Source organism: Triticum dicoccoides, chromosome 3B (assembly GCF_002162155.2).
Source record: "Triticum dicoccoides isolate Atlit2015 ecotype Zavitan chromosome 3B, WEW_v2.0, whole genome shotgun sequence".
NCBI lineage: Eukaryota > Viridiplantae > Streptophyta > Magnoliopsida > Poales > Poaceae > Triticum > Triticum dicoccoides.
In genome coordinates, this window is record NC_041385.1 from 576,898,619 (window position 1) to 576,907,761 (window position 9,143).

A 9,143-nucleotide genomic window follows, 5' to 3' on the forward strand; every position below is an offset into this window, starting at 1 on the left:
ACCTTTGCAATCAACCGCTTTTGATGAGCTCAAATCTTTGCTTACACATGCTCCGATTCTTGCTTTACCCAACTTTGACAAAACTTTTGAGGTTCATTGCGATGCAAGTGGTACCGGAATTGGTGGAGTTTTGATGCAAGAAAAACGAGCTATTGCTTATTTTAGTGAAAAACTTTCCGGTGCTCAACTTAACTATCCCATATATGACAAAGAATTGTTTGCATTAGTGCGTGTGTTACATGTGTGGGAGCATTACCTTAGACCGCATGAGTTTGTTATACATACCGATCATGAAACACTTAAATACCCCAAAGGTCAAACCAAGTTGAATAAACGGCATGCTAAATGGAGTGAATTCATTGAATCTTTTCCCTATGTGATTAAGTACATTAAGGGCAAATAAAACGTGGTGGCGGATGCACTTTCCCGCAAATGTATGTTACTTACTCAACTTGAATTGAATGTCATAGGATTTGATCATATCAAAGATTTGTATGAGGGTGATGTGACTTTTGCTAATCCTTATGCTAAGTGTGTGACGCATACTTCTTGGGAACGATATTATATCAAATATTGTTATCTTATGAGAGCTAACAAGCTATGCATTCCCAAGTCCTCTCTTCGTTTGCTCCTTTTGCAAGAGGCTCATGGAGGTGGACTCATGGGACACTTTGGACGCGACAAGACTTTCGCCACGCTCTCCAAGAACTATTATTGGCCCAAGATGTTTCGCGATGTTGCCCGCTTCACCAACTGGTGCTCTACATGTTGCAAAGCTAAGTCACACTCTCAATCCCATGGTTTAAATATGACTTTACCTATCCCACATCAACTTTGGGAAGACATTAGCATGGATCTTGTGCTTGGATTACCTAGAACTCAAAATGGCAAGGATTCAGTTTTTGTTGTTGTGGACCGTTTCTCTAAAATGGCTCATTTTATCCCATGCAATAAGATAGACGATGCTTCACATGTTGCCAATCTCTTTTGTAGGGAAATCTTGAGGTTGCACGACGTGCCAAAGACAATTGTGTCGGATCGAGACGTCAAGTTCTTAAGCTACTTTTGGAAGACACTATGCGCCGAGCTCGGGATCAAGCTACTATTCTCCATGGCATATCATCCTCAAACAGATGGCCAAACGGAAGTCACCAACTGGACGCTTGCGACTCTCCTACGTGTGTTGATCAAGAAGAACATCAAGGAGTGGGAGGAGTGCCTACCCATCGCCGAGTACGCCTACAATCGCGCAAGACACTCTACAACCGGCAAGTCCCCCTTCGAGGTCGTCTACGGTTTCAACCCTTTGTCGCCATTGGACATCCTTCCTCTACCGCTTCAAGAACGAGCAAACATGGACGCAAGTACAAGAGCCGCCTACCTCAAGAAGATGCATGAAGAAACACGTTCCATGATCGAGCGCCAAGTGCAACGCCTCTCCGCCAAGCTCAACCTCAACAAGTCTCCGATGGTGTTCCAACCGGGTGATCAAGTATGGATACATCTCCGCAAAGACCGCTTCCCCAACAAACGCAAGTCCAAGCTACTACCACGAGCCGACGGCCCATTCAAGGTGATCACACGCTACAACGACAATGCCTACAAGGTCGACATCCCACGCGACAAGTACAACGTTAGCGACATCTTCAACGTCAAAGACTTGGCCAAGTACCATGGTGATGAAGAGCACGATCCGTGGACGGATCTCTCCCAAGGGGGGAAGATGATGCGGAGCATACCTCGACTACTCGCACCAACACTCCATCACCAACGCAAGATCCAATGGACCAATGACACGAGCACGTGCACGTGCCATCGAGAACGAGGTTGATTCTCTCCTCTTCGAGTTTCACTCGGTTTCACATGAGAGTTGGATTCTACCGTCATCAGAAACATTGTGCATGCTTAGGTACCAAGAAGATGATAATGATAAGGAGAAGACGGAGACTCAAGTGACCACGAAGCAAGGGAAAGAAGAGAAGGAAGGAGAGAACAAGAAGAAGGAAGGAGGAGAAGGGGCAAAACCCCTGGACATCCCGGGTGCCCGGCCATGGCAGCCCCGGGTGCCCGGCTGAAAGGATCGATATGGTTAACTAGAGGGGGGGGGTGAATAGGCAACTAACAAATTTTAGCTTTTCTTTACCAAATTAAACTTTGCATCAAAGTAGGTTGTCTAGATATGCAACTAGGTGGACAACCTATATGATGTGACAACAACAAGCACACGAGCAAGTAAGGGAAACAACACAAGTAAGCTTGCAAAAGTAAAGGAGCGAGATAACCAAGAGTGGAGCCGGTGGAGACGAGGATGTGTTACCGAAGTTCCTTCCTTTTGAGGGGAAGTACGTCTCCGTTGGAGCGGTGTGGAGGCACAATGCTCCCCAAGAATCCACTAGGGCCACCGTATTCTCCTCACACCCTCACACAATGCGAGATGCCGTGATTCCAGTATTGGTGCCCTTGAAGGCGGCGATCGAACCTTTACAAACAAGGTTGGGGCAATCTCCACAACAATTGGAGGCTCCCAACAACACCACGAAGCTTCACCACAATGGAGTATGGCTTCGAGGTGACCTCAACCATCTAGGGTGCTCAAACACCCAAGAGTAACAAGATCCGCTAGGGATAAGTGGGGGGAATCAAATCTCTCTTGGTGGAACTGTAGATCGAGGCCTTCTCAACTAATCCCGAGCAAATCAACAAGTTTGATTGGCTAGGGAGAGAGATCGGGCGAAAATGGAGCTTGGAGCAACAATGGAGCTTAGAGGTGGAAGAGGTAGTCAACTAGAGGTAGGAGACGCCCCTTTTATAGTCAAGGAAGAGATCCAACCGTTATCCACTTAGACCAGCCTGCGACATGCGGTACTACCGCTCCAGGGGCGCGGTACTACTGCAAGGCCACGCGGTACTACCGTGGGAGACCATGGTACTACCGCGGCAGCTTCAGAGACTATACAATAGGCAGAACTACCGCGAGCGCGGTACTACCGCACCCACCCGCGGTACTACCGCGAGGCAGGTAAGACTAAGTCTGGAAACGTCACGGATGAATAAAAATACATCCGTGCCTACTTCCGCGGTCAAAGAGACGATGCAAACATCCGTCACGGTACTACCGTCCACAAGGCGCGGTACTACCGTGTGGGTGCGGATGTAAAAAATTACATCCGCCCCTACTACCGTGAAGCAACGACACTAGGCCAGGGAACCACGGCACTACAGCTCGGGGGGAGCGGTACTACCGTGGGCACCCGCGGTACTACCGCCCTCAACGTGCGGTACTACCGTGTGGGCGCGGATGTAAAAAATTACATCTGCGCCTACTACCGCGACGCAGCGGTACTTGGCCTAGGAGCCACGGTACTACGACTCCGAGGGAGCGGTACTACCGTGGGCTCCCGCGGTACAACCTCGCATGGGCACGGTACTACCGCGAGTGCCTGCGGTACTACCGCTCCAGGGAGCAGTAGAACCGCAAGCTCAGCAATAGTAGTCTAGACACTCACATAGAGGATAGACGGGGAATGCTCCAAGGTGCAAGGGAAAGGAGGAGACAATGAAGGAAACATGTACGTGATGATTCCACCCGAACCTTTTCGACGCGGACCCCCTCTTAATAGTACGGCTCTCCTATGACTCAAATCCACCAAAAAGAAACGTAGAACAACGCCGTCTTCAATAGTCTTCGAGGGTCCCCTTATCGTCTCGTGCCTAGTGATGAAGCGTCTAAGAAACTCAAGGCACACGATTAGTCCGCAAAAGCATTGTCATCAATCACGAAAACACCTAAGGGATAAATATGCCCTTACAATCTCCCCCTTTTTGGTGGATTGATGACAATACGGGATTTGCACATAGATGAGATAATATTGAGCAAAGGCAAACCCCTCCTCTCTAGAATATAGACGGGCTCCCCCTAGATGTGTGCAATCTAGATGGATGCTTTGGACTGCATAGCACACAAACTAGGATCAACACTCCCCCTATATTTTAGAGACAAAGGCATGATAACTAACATCTAAGCAGAGCATAGCACAAAGGTAGCACAATATATCACAAGCTCGCTAAGATAGATAGAGTGCATATGTCTTACACCATATGAAGTAAAGCAACCCAAAGCAACTGAAACGAGGTTCAAACGAGGTTCAAACGAGAAAGCAGCAAACACACCGAACACGAACAACGACACACGACTAGCAAATCCCTACACTCTCTCCCCCTTTGGCATCGAGACGCCAAAAAGGCAGAGAGGACACCTACATACAAGGGGTGGCTCAAGCAGGGAACTCATCCCAAGGCTCCTCGTCAGACTCCTCGGCGACAGGGATGGTCTCCTCGATGTCCTCCTCAGAATCAGTCCACTTGTAGCCTTGTTTCTCCATCCACTCGGCCTCTAGAGTGATGCGATCCTCAGAACCGCCAGACACATCCTCGCCATACAGCTGCAAGATCTTCTTGTCCCGGCGGCGACTCTCCTTAGATGCCACATGAGTCCTGTACTGCCCCTTGGCTTGCATGCAGAAAAGAGTCTTCATCTTGTCCTTCAGCTTCTTGGCCCACGAGGGCATAGAGGAACTATGGGAAGACCTAGCAGCACGGCCCTCAGCAACATCCTCTGCGTCAGCATCCTCCTCATCAACAACAGCCCTAGCAGCAGACGCCTCAGCACGAGTAGTAGTGTTGGCCCAGTTGGGCTTGACACGGAGACAGATGTGATCATGTCGAATCCAGTTAGGAGCAAGGAATTCATCACCAGGGAACATCTTCTCCCAAGTCTTCGAGATCAGCAGAAACAGATAGGGCCCATAGATAGGCACCTTGCGGTTGAACACCGCAAACCGAAGCTCACACCACATGATGTGTGAGATATCAAGTGGCTGAGTCTGAGACAAACGAGCCTCCTCGCATATGAGCATCATATCCACCATATGGGCATGAACCTTGTCCTTGTCACCAATGCGAGGGAACAAGGAGTTGCGGAAGATGCGATACATGATATCCAAAAAAGAGTTGAGCACCAAACCCGTCTTGCCATTGGCAAGCGCCTTCTCAACATAGTATGGCTGAAGCTTGTCCTTGTTGGCAGACTCAGAATTTGCACGGGGGCAAACACCCACGGGAGTGTTGAGCCCGTCATCAGGAACCTGGAGCAAATCCATAAACTCCTTCCATGTAGCAGTCAGCTTACGGCCATTGGTCATCCAGGTCATCCTCTGCTCCTCATTAGGGTGAAAGTATACTGAGGCAAAGAACTGACAGATAAGCTCAGGGTCATAATCAAGGTGAAAAGAGATCACATGTTCAATACCAAACTGCTCCACCAAGTCCAGAGCTTCTCCAAAGTACTCATGATACTTGTCCTTCCTCATGTGATGCATTTCAATCCATTTCACATCCACATAGGTATTCTGCTTGTTCTTGATGACATCCAGATAAGTGAGAGTCTGTTGCTTGTTCCAAAACAGCTCACAACCTATGACAGTAGCACGAGGGTTCACATACGGGTTGAGCTGCCTGAGACGGACGAACTCAGATTGGGGAATCTCGTCCATGCCCTTAGTGGGTTCCTTGTGCTTGCTAGCTGATGTCTTGACATGGCGCTTGGGGGCAGTGGAGCCCTCTGGTGCTTCACTTGGATTGCGCAAACGCTTGGAGCCAGTGTCACGACTGGGATTGGAACGGCGAGAGCCACCACCTGAGGCACAAATGCAAAACACCCACGGAACACAAAAAGGATCAATGCAAAGACCACGGCAAAGCACAAGACACACATAGAAAGTATACGTGAAAGTTGCCATGAGATAGATGTGAGCCACGGTAGTTGTCGGGGGTTGGGTGCGACATATGCCAAGGGATGGCTTATCATGGTGGGGGCGAGTAGAACGTCGCCGGTGCCTGGAAACGGGATGAGGCGAAGACATGCACGCCGGCGGATCTTACCCAGCTTCAGGGCTCTCCGAGGAGATAATACCCCTACTGCTTCTCTGCAGGGTCTCCGCATGATCACTAAGGCAAAGTGAGTACAAGGTTGCTCCTTGAGTTGTATTCTGGAGGTAGGAGAAGGCAAGGCTAGCTCTCCTTCCTATATGATCTAGTCTAGTGCTAATGGATTCGAACCCTTTGCATGGGTGCCCTGGGGGGTTTATATAGGCCTACCCCCTAGGGGTACAATGGTAAAACCAGCTGGGCGCGGGTCCCAGCCGTCTGTCTCTCAGGCCACCGTCTTCTCCGCCGACTGTTGGGGCCCGCCGACTGGTGGGCCCCGCCGACATTCCTGGTACGGGGCCGACAACCCTTGTCCACCACGGGCGGGTCTTACCGGCTGCGGATCACTGTAGCCGTGCTTCTAATGATGCTGGCTTGGTCATGGGGTCATGGCAACAGTGCCGCCGCCTGACGGGCGATCATTGTTGCCATTCCCCGTCGCGTCTGGTTAATGGCATGTGGGGCCCGTGGGAGGGGCCGGCCGACTCCTGGGGGCCGACTCCCAACGGGTCCGTCTTGTGGCGCTCTCGCCGTCTTCTGTACTCCCGCCGACTAGTGGGACCCGCCGTCTCTGGATCGTACAGACATGCCGTCGTGGGCACAGGACTCCGCCCCCAGGGGCTGATGTCAGGGCTGGCATGGAAACAGTGCCGCGCCGGATGGAGATCTCGCTGGTACGGCGCACTGTGGCCATGCCTGCCCTCGATAAATGGGACAGGAATGGGCCGCGTGGCGGCCGTTCCCCGTCCCGTCCATTATCGCGAAGGCACGGGTTGGTTGGAGTCGCGGGCCGACTCCCTACATCCGGCTTCTCCGGAAGTTGCCGGCCAGGAGTCGGCTTATCTTGGAGTCGTTCCTGGGACTTGGCTTACTTGGAGTCGTCCCTGGGACTCGGCTTATCCTGGAGTCGTCCCTGGGACTCGGCCGCGAGGGGCAGTCGGCAGCATCGCTGCCGACTCTCAGAAGGCGGCTCGTCGTCTTGGGGCTCGAGGGGTGCAGCCTGACCCGATGTCTTGAAAGGTTCAGGGGCTCAGGTTAGCCTACCAGTGGCCCATTACTCCGACAGTAGTCCCTGAAGCTGGTGAGGCTCTGAGGGTGATATGTCGAGGGGCCTCAACAGTTTCATTCTTCTGGTGGTGGAATCTGGGCCTTGCTTGCCGTCTTCCTTCAGGCCGACTATCTGGAGTCGGACTCGCAGAGGGCCGTCTTGCCCCCTAAAGAGTTTGAAAGTCGCGGCGGGAACCAGGCGGCGTGCCTGATACGCTTCCCCGCAGTCGCTCGTTGCGGACCCGTCGCGCAGCGCCACGCGGCAGGGATAGTCTGCCCACCCACGCGCGCGACGGGACAGGCCGTCAGGCGGGGCCCGCCACTACCACGCCTCGGCATGTGAACGGATCCATTGCGGCCGTGCGGACAGTTGGGGTTCGCACGTCGTTACTGCGCGCAGTAACTTCGTGGGGTAAATCGTGGTGGGAGTGGGGTCCTGTGCGCAGTTAATCCCACGCCCGCCCCATCGGCTTCTCAGCCCATGAGGCTATAAGTAGGTGGGGGGAGGGGGCGGCGAAGCATGCGCACCCATCTTCCCTGCTCCCCTGCTCCCTCTTGCTTCTTGTTCTTCCTCTTGCCGCTGTCGTGCCGAACCACACCGTGCCCGCAGCGATGAGCTCTTCCTCCGCCGCCGCGCCTCCTGCCGTGTGCTCCGGCGTGTGGGATGGCTCCGAGGTGGACGACGACCACATCGAGCTCCTCCACAAGACGCGTCGGCTCCCCAGCGCGAACCTAGTGCGGGCCCGTGCCGCGCCGGCGAGGGAGATATTGCCGGCGCCGGAGGAGGGCGAGCGGGTCATATTCCGCTCGCACCTCATGCGCGGCCTAGGGCTGCCGGTGAGCGGCTTCTTCCGCTCATTTTTGGGGTTCCACGGGCTCCAGCCGCACCAGCTTACTCCGAACACGGTGGTGCTGCTGGCCGCCTTCGCCACCCTGTGCGAGGGCTTCCTCGGTGTACTCCCCACCATCGAGCCGTGGGGGAGTTCTTCCAGTCCAAGCTCGGCATGCACGTCGCCGGCGTGCCAGCCCAGTTCGGCGCCTTCATCGCGATGCGGAGATCAACGGCCGACAACCCGTTCCCCTCTATTCCACTGATCAAGTCGGTGAAGATGTGGCAACGGTCCTATTTTTACGTGAAGAACGTCGCCCTAGAAGGCGACTGGGTCAATCTGCCGCATTGATGAGCAACTTCTGGGCATCGAGGCTCGTCTGCGGCCGGCCCATCGGCTGCTGCGCCGGCTTCAACGTGCCGGCGCCCAGGCGATTGCCGCCCTGTGGCCAGACATGCCAGCTCTACGCACTCCCAGTCGGACTGCCGACTGGCTGGAGGTCGCGGCTGGCCATCTTGAGGCCTGGAAGGGTTCCTTGGCCCGGGCTGGAGCGCGCCGGGCCTTGGAATTCGTCAAGGCGTGGTATCCGGGGCTGGACCTGGACCGGCTGGCCGCGTTGTAACGCCCCAGATCCGATGCGCCAGGTGTCCGCCAGTTATTCGCCATCGTTGCCAAGTCATTTGCTTGCGTGTTGCACTTTGCCATGTCATCTTATGCATTTCATATCATGTCATCATGTGCATCTGATTGGCATACATGTTCATCTCATGCATCCGAGCCTTTTCCCCGTTGTCCGTTTTGCAATCCGGCACTCCTATGTCATCCGGCGTCCCCTTCTTCTCTCCTATTGTGAGCGGGTATTAAACTTTCTCGGAATGGCCCAAGGTTTGCCAAGCGGCCTTGGTATAGCACCGGTAGACCGCCTGTCAAGTTTCGTGCCATTTGGAGGTCGTTTGGTACTCCAACGGTTAACCGCGTAACCATAAAGCCTTCTTTTGTTGCAGCCCAACACCCCTTCCAAAGTGGCCCAAAACCCACCAACTCCCCTCCATGCTCTCGGTTGTTCGATCACGATCGCGTGGCCGAAAACCGCACCTCATTTGGACTCTCCTAGCTCCCTCTACCTATAAATAGGTCCTCCGCCTCCATTTTCGCGGATGTTTTTCCCCCCGAAACCCTAGATCTTCCCTCCGCGCCGCCGGACGTGTCCGCCCGCCGCCGGACACGACCACCGCCACCTCACCTCGGCCAATAGCGTGCCGCCACCTCAGCATCCCCGCC